This window comes from Macrobrachium nipponense, chromosome 1 (genome assembly GCF_015104395.2).
Source record: "Macrobrachium nipponense isolate FS-2020 chromosome 1, ASM1510439v2, whole genome shotgun sequence".
NCBI classification, from domain to species: domain Eukaryota; kingdom Metazoa; phylum Arthropoda; class Malacostraca; order Decapoda; family Palaemonidae; genus Macrobrachium; species Macrobrachium nipponense.
The window spans coordinates 162,306,789-162,316,636 of record NC_087200.1 but is presented as its reverse complement, the minus strand read 5'-3'; positions in this window follow the sequence as shown (position 1 = coordinate 162,316,636).

The window sequence follows — 9,848 nt, the reverse complement described above, 5'->3', positions numbered from 1 at the left end:
CTCCTGCGAAGTCAGGCACCAGGGGATGGGGATCCGTGACGCTCGATTTCGTACCGAACTTCGTAGCGAAGACTCCAGAACCCTTCGGTCCCTGACGATTGGTTCGAGTCGTTCACAATCCCCTCCCTAATGGACTTCACCGCCTTCGATGCGAAGGAGATGCTGCCTTGTCCACAAGAACTTCTCCTTGGCGCAGGTACTGAAGGCAGGGGTCTGGTCCAACCAGACCACATGCCCTTCCTTCTACCTTCTGGGATATTGCCCACAGGTCCTTGGATCTTTTTCCTTTGGGACCCGTGGTGGCTGCTCAACACGTTGTGTAGCGAACCCAGACCCTCGCAGGCTGAACAGCATCGAGTCCTAGTGTGACCGTAAGATGGATGGTGAATGAGAGTGTGACTGGCTCCTCTTCCCACCCATCTTTTTCTTCCCCTCTACCTGTGGTGAGAGGGACACGGTCGTCACCCTGCTGGATAAGGACAAGATGCAGGTGAGCTACTCAACAGAGCCCCATCCTATCCCTTTCACTAGGGATAGGAGCGTATATCCACCACTTCCTCCAACAAGGGGGAGGAAGTGGATGCCAGCTTGAGACAACCCATACTTTATGTTGCCTCTTGCAAACAGGAACAAGTTTCTTGCTTGCTGGTACGAAGAGATACGCTTGCCTCTCTCTTAGTACTCTGCCAGAGTCTGACCATTGATCCTGCGGTGCACACCCCGATCAATCGGACAGAGGCTTGGATCCCTCCCTCGCTCTTACGACCAGGAGGCATTCCAGGGATGGACGAACACCAGTCTGTTCATCAAAAAGACTCAGATTCCTCCCACAACCAAGAAGTGAGTCTTCCTATTGTTAAAGGACCGAGGGTTTGTATTACGTATCGGAACAAATGACAATTTGTCGAAAATTGCATTTTTCCTAACTATACAAACCTGAGGTCCTTTAACATAAAGTCCCTCCTCATGCCACCCCTCACTCTGCGTATTTTGCATAGGGCAAAAGCAAAAGTGATTTGTTTACCTCCCAGTCGCGCGGCGCGCGACGATCGGACAAGCAGTTAACTACCGTTCTCCCCTTGTTCGAAGCTTACGACCGTTCCAGCTGCCGCTAGCTACTTCCTATTGTTAAAGGACCTCAGGTTTGTATAGTTAGGAAAAATGCAATTTTCGACAAATTGTCATTTTGGGCGAAAGTGTGTAATTGAAAGATGTAAGTACTCTTTTTCATTATATTTTTGCCCTGTGCGTTCGTTGCCGAGAGCTTGATTGCGCTCGGCAAGAGCCTCTTATTTTGTATGAATAGAATGCAATGAAAGTGGATTCGCAATGCAGTTTTCTTTTCATTTTCATTTATTAATTGCATCAAATTTAATTTTGGATCAAATTCCGCTCTTACCGGGAATTAATCCTTACGATTTATTGCTGTGAAAGTGAAAATAGCAAGTGCAGTATTGTTCATTTTCATATATATTTATGATAGCATCATATTATTATGGATCAAGTTTCCGCTCTTACCGGGAATTGATTTTTCCCTCTTTAAGTTCTATGAAGTGAATCGCAAGTGCAGTATTCTGTTTCATTTTCATATTACTTTTCACTGCTGTGCGGGTAGGGGAAGCGAAGGCTGCCAGAAGTCGTCGGAAAGCTCTCCCGCGACTCCTTGTATCCGATTCTTCGTCTTCTTTCCTGCCCCCCCGCTCAGCTTCCTCGTATTTTGTTTTTTGGGGTCTTCCTTCCGTTCGGGTGGGGGCATGTCTCCCCCCCCGTGCGTGATGGAGGAACCCTCTACTAATCTGTCTGTGCTACCGCAGGTGCTACAGCCGTGGGAGACGACCTTGGACAGGTTGGACCACTGCGGCTGCAGGGCGTGCCTAGCATCCACGATCTGCTGCAGAGTCTAGCGAGGTCTGGGGCGGTGACCTTGGAGTGGTCTCCACTACAAACTTCACGGCCGCTTATGCTGCTTCCCCCCGCTGGTCTACACCCCATGCTGTGTCGTGACGCCGTCTGCCGCTTCTAGGGCCGGTCGCCGCCGTACCGAGGAGGGGTATGCCGCCGCTGCCTGTGTTTTTCTTCGTGTTGCCTGCCCCAGACTTCCGCTGTTCAGCAGCTCGCCCCTGGACCGGCCGCCAGTACCACGTGGCTGCCGATGATTCTACGGGGCGATGGCTGGGCCTGCCGTACCTGTCGCTGATGTGGTTCCCGCTACTGGCTTGGCTGTCCCTTCTGTGTTTACCGCTGCCGCTGTTCCTGCCGCTCCTGAGCTGGTTGCTGTTCCTGTCGCTCCTGGTTCCTGCGCCTGTCCATGCTGGTCCTGCCCATGGTGTGTCTTCCCCAGTCCCAGGTCCTTCCGGACAGGTGCAGTCGGGGGGCCGTGTTGCTTCGGCAATAGGCCCGACTCCGGCCTGGATGGAGGACCTGACGACTGTCCTGCGTGAGCTGACAAGAAGAGGAAGGTGTCATCTTCGTCTGTTGCTGCCTCTTCCCCTTCGACTTCTAAGGCCCATAAGCCGAAGAAGAAGAAGGCTGCCTCCCCCCCCTAAGAAGTCTCCTTCGGGAACTTCTAAGGGCCCGTCCCACCTCGGTGGGAGGGGGCGGGGGGGTCCTTCTGCTGGCTCCTCCTCCTGCTCCTTCGGGAGCGGGGGCCCGTCTCCCCTTCCGTAAGGAAGAGATAGACGGGGACCAGAGGAGTATCGGTTAGCTCTGGTACTTCCTCGCCTGGTGCTAGCGGCGATGCCCGCTACGCCAGGTTCCGGCTCGGTCTCTCGTTCGCGGGAGATCCGAGTGTACGCTCTCCCTCGGGAGACCGTGCAGCCAAAGTTTCGGCGCCAGAGTTCGCTCGGCGCCAAGACCACGGCACGGAGCAGAAGGCTGGCGAGAACCGCTCAGGTGACTCTCGCCAGGCGGCAGCGGCCGCTCTCGCAGCGACCAGCTGGTAACCGGGTTTTGTTTCCCCCTAAGAAGACTCCTTCGGAACTTCGAAGGGCTCGTCACATTCCGGGTGACGGGGGGTTTCTTCTGCTGGTCCTCCTGTTCCTTCGGGAACGGGGCCCGTCTCCCCTTCTGAGAAGAAGAAGAAGGACGGGGACCAAGGGTGTGCTGGCTACCGCTGGTACACCCTCGCCTGGTCTTGGCAGCTCTGCTGCTAAGCCAGGTAACCGGCTCGGTTTCTCGTCCGCGAGAAGTTCCGAGTGTACGATCTCCTTCGGGTGACCGTGCAGCCAAAGTTAAGACGCCTGAGTTCGCTCAGCGTCATGACCGAGGCACGGAGCAGAAGACTGTCGAGAGCCGCTCAGGTGACTCTCGCCAGGCCAGCGGCCGCTCTCGCAGCGACCAGCCGGTACCTCGGGTGGACGTGACGGTCTCTGACCGGCCACGGGTTGAGGCTGGGAAGAGGCCCCCCAGGTCCCCTCGACCGACGGTACCAGCCTCGGCTGGTACAGCGGTTTGACGTGCCGCGAGGACGCTCACCGTCTCACGGCGAAAGCGAGCTCTGCAGGTCACCTGACCGCCGCTCCCACATGGACCGGGCGGATACGGTGACCAGCAGCAGCTTGTCTGACGCACGGGACCGGGGTCGACGTGCTCAGTCGAGCCGCTCGCCACAGGTGAGCGGCACGGCCAGGCCTGCAGATCGATCCCCACCGCGGGTTGGTGATCGGCTGCAGCCCCCCACGTACGCTGGTCCTGCCAGCGGCGGGGGGGGGGGGGGGGGGGGGGGGAGCGTCAGGTCTGTCTCTCCACTACCTTCAACTTCCTCGGGCTACACCGGGAAGAGCGAGGTAGCTAGGAGTGATCGTGAGAGGTGCGCCGCTCACGATCCCGTCACGACGCCAGCACGTGCCACGTATGGTCTTAGGACCAACCAGGACGTACGCGCAAGTGATTGGAGGCGACCGTTCAGGGGGGAAGAGGGGGTAGCGTCAGTTCTGTCTCTCCGATGACCTTCAACTTCCTCGCATACGCCAGGAAGAGCTAGGTATATAGGAGTGATCGTGAGAGATGCGCCGCTCACGATCCCGTTCACGACGCCGCACGTGCCAGGTTGGTCTTAGGACCAACCAGGACGTACGCGCAAGTGATTGGAGGCAACCGTCAGGGATCTGTTGCTGGTCCTTTCTTCTGAAGGAGGAGGTCCTGGGAGCTGCTCTTGTTGGAGGGACTGGACGGTCCTACTCCTCAAGACGCTGTAACTTCCGAGATTCAGAGTAAACTTTACCCCAGGTTTATTGCACTGATTCGTCAGCACAACGACCGGGGGGAAGGATCGCCGCTCCCACCAGCAGAGCCCATGTCTCTGCTCGAGTCGTTTTGGGGCCCGAGAGGGAACCCAAACCGACGGTGGGTATGCCGCGATCGGAGCTTACCGATTCTGTCTTGAACCAGAGTCTCTCGTCTCCGGACAAGAAGGCTCTCTCAGTTCTGGCCGGTCGATCAGCTACTTCCACCTCCTCTACTGCGACAGCGGCGTTTCTACGTGTCTTCGGACACCGTATTTAAATACTCCTTCGGTTCCTCCTGAGAGGTTTCGACCTCGACGAGGACTGGAATGAGTCGGAGGACGGTATCGGCTCTCTCCTGTCAGGTGTCGATCAGACCCCACCCAGACGACGTTCACAGTGGCGGCAGACCCTTACCTACGTGAGAGTTCGTAACCCTCCTCGGGGGAAAAACGTTTTCTCCTGACGATACGTTTTCCCAGACTCTGAGAGGCCATCGCCGCAAGGCGATGGCTGCTCCTACTCTTCTCCAACTGCTAGTTCCACTGGGAAGGCGAGCGAGTATCCAAATCCTCCCCCATTCCCTCTCTTCCTTACGGCTACGAGGGAAAGGGGAAGGATCCTACAGAGATTTCTCTGTAGGATCCCACGTTGGGGACTGCGCTACCAGGGGGGACCTTCGGGTCCTACCTGACGTAAGCCCCGGTCATTGAGGAGGGATCCTGCCCCATTCTCGATTTCTACGGGAATCGAGAGGACCACCAGCCGATATCGTTTGACGAATTCGGTGGGGGTTTCGCAGACTGCTTAGAATTCTACGGAATTTCTAGCGCATTCAGTGTGTTTAGAGTTTCTTACGATCTCCAACCAAACACTTAGGCGAGACCCACGGTCCAAAGTGAGCGAGACAGAATCCCCGATATGTTACACGATAATCGGGAACCTCGCCTATGCTCGAATTCCTGGAATTTCTAGCATTAGAAGAAGACTGCTGCTGAAAGAAGACTATCTCACAGTAGGCGACCAACCTGGAATAGAGAAGAACGGACGGGAATATCCAGTTTGGCTGGAACTATCGTCTTAGTATTCTGTTCACCATTGAAGCTTTCCTTCGAGGAGACTTCTCCTTCACTCTCTTTAATAGAGAACGAAGGTGGTCGATCTCAATCCTTATTTTGTTTTCTTGAAGGAAAGAATTTAGGATGGAGATCGTTGTTCAGATCCTACAAATATACTACGTATATTAACCTCGCGACATGATTCTGCTAAGCAGTTGAATGGTCCGAGGGGTAGGCGCATATCCTGGTTATTCTACGGATTGCGACTTAGACGAAAAGTATTCTAATTGAACTGCAAACCCGGGTTGCCTGCAACCTCCCAGGAGTTTTCCAGTTTCAATTTTATATACTTATGGTGTTGTCACAACAACACCATTTTAGCTTTTTATATTTACCGAAATTCGTTTCGCTTAAATATAATTGCTCGAGCATATCTTTTTATGCTCGGTGGTTCTAGCCGAACGCATTCCTTCGTGGAAAGGATTACTTGGCAACTCAGGATGACGAGTCAGCGACAGCTACTGCGTATTGAATTGCCCGAGTGCATTCAGTATCAGCTGCCGCTTTGAGATAGACGGTTGTTTATGTCTTTCTCACCTGCTTTGATTGAATAACAACCGTATCTCTGCCCAACAATCACGGACTTAAGTCTCTGATTAACGGGGATTCTCGCATACATGAATGACCATCTACTGCTGAGAAACGCTAGTATTCATCGTCTTCGGTATTGCGAGAATTTTAAACAGAGATATCTATTCGACTCTCATCTTTCTGTTTACCGCACGGTAACAGAATTCTGTAATAGTCTCTTGCTGCATCGTATCCCGATAATGCGAATGAGTTTTTGCGGAATCTGAGTTTGTCCTCAAAAATATCTTGTATTCGGAGGTGTACAATTGTTCATGTTCACCCCGGATTAGCAGATGTATTGAAAGACATCGCCTACTCCCACACCTGCCAGCTCTACTTCCAAACGTTCAGCCCATGAGAAGCAGTTCTTCAAGCGGCTCTCCCGTGTTTCATTACTGAAGAACGCCCCGCTTTCATTGCACAACGGACAGCAATGAAATGGCGGTTAGCGTTTTTCAGTCATTTGTAAGCACAGGTTTAGATCTTGAGATTCCTTCTCTCGATTCAGCTGGAAGACGTAGGTTGCATTCATTGCCTACCTTCGTCTTCAACGTCATAGTGTTGTTTCTCCTTAAGCTGAGATTCAACGTCTATGAGATTTTCTTGCCATCAGGGACCTCGGTCTTTTGAAGGCAATTGACTTTCGCCTTTTGAGTTTATGCATTAAGAGAATCATCGCCGCGCCGTCCGGCATCGGTGACTAACAAATATTTATTTGTTTGGTCTCTCAGCATAACTCTTTAAAGGGCGAAGGTCACGTGACTTACCCGGATGCTTGGACAACTTGCCTCTACTGATTCCGAACCAGTCAGTCGGCAGCTGTCAGAGCGTCCGAGTCAGTTACGAACTATGCTGTGGACTTAGTTCGGTTGTTCCAGAGCATCATTACTTCGTCTTAATAGCTTGTCATATGAGTACTGTACATAACCAAAGTCGAGAAGAGGGATAGGTCCTACGACTATTCCCTTCTTTTCGTCTTAGGTAACTGCATGACTTCTCTTGAGAAGTCAAGCACAAAGGGATGGGGATTTGTGACGCTCGATTTCGTACCGATCTTCGTAGCGAAGACTCGAAACCCTTCGGTAACTGACGATTGGTTCGAGTCCTTCACAATACCCTCCCTAATGGACGTCACCGCCTCCGATACGAAGGCTATGCTGCTTTGTCCTGTGAAGGTGCGACGGAGCTGTCTGAAGAAACTCGACACCCAGGATGAGTGTGGACGCCTCTTCATCATTCTCTCGCGTTTCCGCAAGAACTTCTCCGTGGCGCAGGTAATGAAGGCAGGCGCCTGGTCCAACCGACCGATGCACCTCCTTCTACCTTCAGGATATTGCCCACCAATTTTTCCTTGGATCTTTTTCCTTGGGAACCGTGGTGTTGCTCAACACGTTTGTGTAGTTAACCCAGACCCTCGCAGGCTGAACAGCATCGAGTCCTGGTGTGACCGTAAGAATGGATGAGGAATGAGAGTGTGACTGGCTCCTCTTCCCATCTTTTTCTTCCCTCTACCTTTGGGTAGAGGGACACGGTCGTCACCCTGCTGGGTAGGACGAGATCAGGTGAGCTACTCAATAGAGCACCATCCTATCCCTTTCAGTAGGGATAGGAGTAAATATATCCACCACTTCCTCCAACAGGGGGAGGAAGTGGATGCCAAATTGAGACAAACCCATCATTTTAATGATTGTCTCTTGCAAACAGGAACAAGTTCTTGCTTGCTGGTACGAAGAGATACGCTTGCCTCTCTCTTAGTACTTGGCCCAGAGGTCTGACCATTGATCCTGCGGTGCACACCCCGATGCAATCGGACAGAGGTTTGGATCCCTCCCTTGCTCTTACGACCAGGGAGGCACTCCAGGGTTGGACGAACACCAGTCTGTTCACCAAAAAGGACTCAGATTCCGCCCACCAAGAAGTGAGTCTTCCTATTGTTAAAGGACCGAGGGTTTGTATTACGTATCGGAACAAATGACAATTTGTCGAAAATTGCATTTTTCCTAACTATACAAACCTGAGGTCCTTTACATATAGTCCCACCTCATGCCACCCCTCACTCTGCAACTTTTTGCATGGGCCCTAAAGCAAAAGTGATTCTTCACCTCTCGGGCGCGCGGGCGCGCGCACGATCGGACAAGCAGTTAACTACCGTTCTCCCCTTGTTCGAAGCTTACGACCGTCCCAGCTGCCGCTAGTTACCTTCCTATTGTTAAAGGACCTCAGGTTTGTATAGTTAGGAAAAATGCAATTTTCGACAAATTGTCATTTGGGCATACCTATTTCTGTAACAAACACTCGTATCAGAACGAGATTTTTGCTAGTGCATTACACCCCCAGTGCCGTAATTTATAAGGTATCGTGAATCACTAATCGTAAAGAATAACGACACTTGTCCTCGTACCAAGAGAACAAAATCTCCATTATGCAGAAATGGATACGAACACGCGTTAAAAAGCTCCCCCCCCCCTCCCCCCCCCCCCTCCACCGCCACCCCTTTCCTTCTTCGTTCCTTTGCCTTCCTTTTTCTCTCTCTCTCTCTCTGTTGCCATTCGGTATGTGTTCACCCTCCAAACTGGGTATAAGACTTACACAACACGTGGAAATTGGTGAAATTAGGCTATGTATTGGAAGTATATATATATAAATATTAAAGCAATTTTATCATTATTGCATTACTATGACAAATAGAATTCATGGAAACAGTTTTATAATAATGAATCGGCATATGTGTGAAGCCTCCACTATGTGGCAACGATGATTTTTGCCATTCTTAGCATGCAAACAATTAAAGGTTACATTTATTTCTGGCATACGGTTATTAAAGAAATTCAAAATACTAGTACGAGGTCCATTTCAAAAAGTATCCGACCTTGGTTCATAAAAGGACAAAATAATTCACCCAAGCAGTAAATTAGTTTTGTGGGAGTTGACAGCACTCTTACTGCGTATGCTTGTAAATTTTAAAAGCTCTAGTGTGTGGCGGTACCCGCCTGTGAGGGCTAGAGTGCAGACGTCCAGCACAAGCTCGTCGGATTATCGTCCTTACACAGCATCGAGCGCATCGAGCAGCGCTACTGCATTAAGTTCTGCTACAAGCTTGGTGATATACAAGTGCAAACTATCCAGAAGATTCAGCAAGCCTTTGGCGATGAGCCATGAGATAACACAGATAAGGAGGAGTGGTATAATCGCTTCAAGCAAGGACAAATCTCAGTTGAGAGCAAGCCATGGTCAGGCAGGCCATCCACCAGCAGAAACGAAGAATGTTCGTCGAATAGTGGAGGACGACCGTCGTATAACCATCAAACCGAAATTACTGAAGAAGTAGGAATAAGCACAGGATCAGTTTCATACAAATTTTAACGGAAGATTTGGCCATGCGACGAGTGTCTGCTAAATTCGTTCCCAAGTTACTGTGGAACAGCAGAAACATCTCTGCCTGGAAATTGCACAAGACCTGCTTGACTGTGCTAACAGTGACTCTGACTCATGAAGACTATCATCACTGGTGATGAGACATGGGTGTACTCTCCAGACATGGCACCTTGTGACTTCTGGCTGTTCCCTTAAACTGAAAACAACCCTAGGGAAGCATTTTTGAGTCGAGAGAGGAAATTATGAGAAAAATGACAGCAGAGCTTTACAGCATCCCAATGTCAACATTCCAGAGATGTTACCAGCAGTGGCAGCACCGGTGGGAAAAGTGTGTGCACTCCCAAGGGGAGTACTTTGAAGTTGATTGAATAAAAAAATTTCAAATGTGCAATTTTTTTTCTTTATGGACCAAGGTCGGATACTTTTTGAATGGACCTCGTATAGACCTGAAATCAATGAAAAGTGCTAGCAAAAACAAAAAGCAAAAAAAAAAAATATATAATCCACTTATCCGTAGTCGTTCTTCTATGGTTTTCGGCAGCCAGAATGTACGGAAACGTTA